The following is a 4,937-nucleotide window of genomic DNA, read 5'->3' on the forward strand; positions in this document are numbered from 1 at the left end:
ATCCTGGGATCCGACGTACGGCTGCCTTCATCAATCGGATGTTCTGGTGGCCTTCCATGAGGGACGATGTTCATAGCTTTGTCTCAGCCTGCCCAGTCTGCGCCCAAAACAAGTCCTCCAACCGACCCCCTTCAGGCCTACTACAGCCTCTGACAGTTCCCAAGAGACCCTGGTCCCACATAGCACTGGACTTTGTGACTGGATTGCCTCAATCTAATGGTAACACCACCATATTAACTATCGTGGACCGTTTTTCTAAATCTGTGCATCTGGTCCCTCTTCCCAAGCTACCCTCTGCTAAGGAGACTGCCCTCCTCCTCATTCATCATGTTTTCAGGCTTCATGGTTTACCCACGGAAGTAGTGTCGGACAGAGGACCACAGTTCACCTCTCACTTCTGGAAGGCTTTTTGTAAGTTGCTTGGAGCAAAGGTCCATCTCTCCTCTGGTTTTCACCCACAGACTAATGGCCAGACTGAACGGGCCAACCAACAACTGGAAGTGATGCTCCGCTGCCTGTCCTCCCAAGAACCCTCTTCCTGGAGCCAACAACTTCCCTGGGTTGAATATGCTATTAACTCCCTACCCTCTTCCTCCTCTGGTCTGTCCCCTTTTCAGTGTTGCCTGGGCTATCAGCCCCCTCTGTTCCCTGCCCAGGAGGAGGAGGTCGGAGTCCCTTCAGCACAAGCATTCATCCGGAGATGTCTACGGACCTGGAGGCGCGCTCGGAGGGCCCTGCTTCGTTCCACAGCCAGGATAAAACTACATGCTGATCGTCATCGCAGCACGGCTCCACGCTATCGGCAAGGTCAGCGCGTGTGGCTTTCCGCCCGCGACATTCCCCTGAGGGTGGATTCCCGCAAGTTGGCCCCTCGTTTCATTGGTCCCTTCCCCATCGCCAAGGTGATCAGTCCTGTCGCTGTGAGGCTGAGACTGCCCTCCACTCTCCGTCGTATCCACCCCACATTTCATGTCTCACAAGTTAAGCCCTTCATCCGCAGCCCCCTCTGCCCTGTCCCCAAGCCCCCTCCTCCCCCCCGCCTCATTGATGGCTCAGAGGCCTTCACGGTGCGCCGTTTATTGGATGTGCGGCGCCGGGGTCGCGGACTTCAATACCTCGTGGACTGGGAGGGCTATGGTCCCGAAGAGAGGTGTTGGGTCCCAGCTCGGGACATCCTTGACCCCACACTCATCCAGGAGTTCCACCGTCTCCATCCCACACCACCAGTTGGGACGCCAGGAGGCGCCCGTAGGAGGGGGGGTACTGTCAGGGTTCCTGCGTGACCTGCTCTCTATTGTGCCCCTGCTGGTCAGGTCTGGTGACAGCTGTCATTTGTTTTTGGTTTTGTCATGTGCTTTTGTTTATTTTGGTCTTCCATGTGCCCTGGCCCCGCCCCTCACTTATTGTGCTCACCTGTGTCTCGTTGAAGTAGTATTAGTCTGTCTATTTAAACCCTGCCTGTTCTACCCTTTGTTTGTCAGTTCGCACCGCCTTCCACAGTGTGTCGTCCTAGCCTTTTGTTATCCTGATTGTCTTCTGTTCTTGACCTCTGCCTGTTTTTTTGACTTTTTGCCTGTTGGATTTTGCCTCTTCTGCCTGCCTGCCTGCCTTGCCCTGTACCTGCTTTTGAACACTTGCCTGTCTCTGGATTTTGCCTTTGCCTGCCGTTTTGGATTGTTTGCCTCCCTCTGACTGCTCTGTGGTACGACCTCTGCTTGTTTTTTGGATTCCGCTTTCTGCCTAGTGTATTGAAAGACTTCTGCCTGGCACAATAAACATTTTATTTATTCATCAGTGAGTCTGCAACTGAGTCCCCTGTTTTCCCTGACAATATCTCCCTCGACCCAACCTACGCTTTCATACACATGTCCCTCTTAAACTTCAGTTGACTCCCCTGGGGTTTTCCTGGATGACCAAACCAACCTACTCCACCCTGCATAGATTCAAAATCATGCTGGGAAGCGGTGGGATCATTGTTAAAAACATTGTGAAAATATGATACTGTGAATCATTTCCAACCATTAACCCTCTATCATGTGACACTCAATCAAATGCCACCAAAAGTGTTTGTATTTTTATATCAATTTAATCCAATAATCAGTATAATGGCATGACTGAAAAAGTATTCAACTCATCTCAGTGTCATTCAGCCTCTCTGCTAAAATAATCGTGGATTTTGTTTGCTGCTTTTGACCAATGAGTCATACGTTCTTCACTAAGATTAAAGGGAAATATTCAGCATCATATCAAACATAAAAATGCAGCAATACATATATACACAGATATATATATATATACACACACAGACACACACACACACACACATATACATACATACATACATACATACACACACACACACACACACACACACACATATATATATATATACATACATACATACACACACACACACACACACACACACATATATATATATATATATATATATATGTCTGTGTGTGTGTGTGTGTGTCTGTGTGTGTATATATATTTTGTTTCTTTTCTCAAATTTGCTCACCATTTGCTGTCTTGCACAGATGGTCCTAGGAATGTGAACGTTTCAGTCAGTTCCTCTGGTGAAATGGTGGAGGGCAGTTCAGTGACTCTGACCTGCAGCAGTGATGCCAACCCACCAGTTCACACTTACACCTGGTATAAGAGGAATGGAGCTGAAACCTCACTGAAGAGATCAGGACAGAACTACAGCATCACTAACATCAGCTCTGAGGACAGTGGACAGTACTACTGTAGAGCTGAGAACAGGATTGGAAACAGCAGCTCTACTGAGATACACCTGAATGTAAAATGTAAGTACATCAGAATACTGACTTTTCAGCAGAGAATATGTATGATAACATACAATTTAGAAACAAAGGGCATAGAGCATAGGACAAAGATGCAGTTTAAACAAAATCTAAAATAAATATGTCATGCTCTTTTAGATTCCCCAAAGAACATGAGAGTATCAGTCAGCCCCTCTGGTGAAATAGTGGAGGGCAGTTCAGTGACTCTGACCTGCAGCAGTGATGCCAACCCACCAGTTCAAAATTACACCTGGTATAAGATCACTGATAACAAAACCTCTCAGGTCGGCAAAGACAAAAACCTAAACTTGACTTTGACACATGATACCAGTGGACATTACTACTGTGAGGCACAGAATCAGATTGGAGTTGAGAAGTCAACTGCGTTTTCAGTTGAAATGTCAGGTAAGGTTTGGTTGATACAAATAAAGTTGGGAAGTAAATTGAGAGGGAAATTTGTGTTCAGATTGTTATGAAATGACATTTATTAGTGTTTACTTAAGCACTGATAGGAATAATTATAGGGCTGAATTATTTCAGTGGATGATACATGTAAATGTTAAAATGTAATTATTCTCTCTCTCTCTCTCTCTGTGATCAGTGAAGGTCAGAACTGTCGTGTATGCTGCCATTGGAGTCCCCGTTCCTGTGGTTCTTTCAGTATTTATCATCGGTTTTCTATGGAGGAGGTGAACATTTCATCTCATTGTGTTCCCATTTACATGCATCCTCCTTCACCAAATTTTTTTCACTCATCTGTACAATTACAGCAGGCTCCAATAAAACATGATCACAGTGTACTAAATTTTTCTCTTGCATATTTATTTATTTATGCTTTCTTAACAACAGGAAGACATCCAATTCACCTGAACACACAGGAAGTCCAGACAATCAGAGACAGGTGAGCAGATTAGAAAATGCGTCACATGGCTTTTGAATGTGTAGCAGATCTTTGTACCTCTCTTTCTCTCTCTCTTAAGCTGACTCTGGTTCAGTGTATGATAATGTCTCAGCTGTGGCCATGACCTCTGACCCCACACAGAGAGTGAACATTGATGATCAGGGTGATGTTCACTATGACAGTGTTCAGTTCAGTCGCTCTAAGAGAGAGGAAGTGTCTCTGTACTCCACAGCTCAACATCCACAGCCTGACCACCAGGAAGAGGATGTGCAGTATGCTTCTGTGAAGATCAGCAGGGCCAGTGCTGCCCCCCAGTGAGTAAATCATGTCACTGCAATATATGGGCACTTCTGTTTGTACATTGTCATCATAGGTCTGTGCTCATCACGGCTCAGAAACTCTTCTGTGACTGCTATTAATCTACATTATGTTCTCCAGGTACTGACTCCATGTTATTAACTGTTACATTGCTTTGATCAATTATCAGCATAGTGCATTTGATATGCAACTACTTGGTGAAACATTTTTTTTTTTCTTTACCTTCAGGCCTGTGACAGCAGGGTCATCTGAGGATCCATCTGTGATCTACAGTCAGATCAACAAACATAAACCCTGAATATGATCAGCCAGTCAGCACTCACTGTCACCTCAGGTAGTTCATGGTAACGTTGGAAAATGGTTCACTGAAGCTGACCAGGAACCTCAAGATTCTCCTTGATACAGGACTACAAAATTAACACTTTAAATGACTTCTGATATTAGCATGAATATAAGTATTATTATTATGTTTTCGAATGTACACAGTTTTTAGCTAAAAGGCACTTAAATATCCACTATGTCCTCAAATGAATTTTAGAAGTTTAGAAAAACAAACAAACAAATAAATAAATACATAAATAAACAGATAAATAAAAGGAATAAATATGAATATAAGTCTAGAAGGAATGTCTTATTGTGGGTTGTTTTTTTTCCATCACAGCATGAGTCAAGAACATAAAGTACTCTGTAAGGAGCTTTATGACTCCCAATACTGGCCCCAGTACTTCAACTGTTTGGTAATGGCGTGTTAGTTATGCAGTAAAGTTAGTGTTGAAATACTCTTTGTATTAACCACAATGTGTAAATGCAGATCTTTGTACTTTGCACTGCTTAAGATTCTTCACAGTATGAACAGGTGGAATCTCAGTTCCACAACCAAATGATCAAATCCAAACCCTGAGTTTGAACAT

This window comes from Chanos chanos, chromosome 8 (genome assembly GCF_902362185.1).
Source record: "Chanos chanos chromosome 8, fChaCha1.1, whole genome shotgun sequence".
NCBI classification, from domain to species: domain Eukaryota; kingdom Metazoa; phylum Chordata; class Actinopteri; order Gonorynchiformes; family Chanidae; genus Chanos; species Chanos chanos.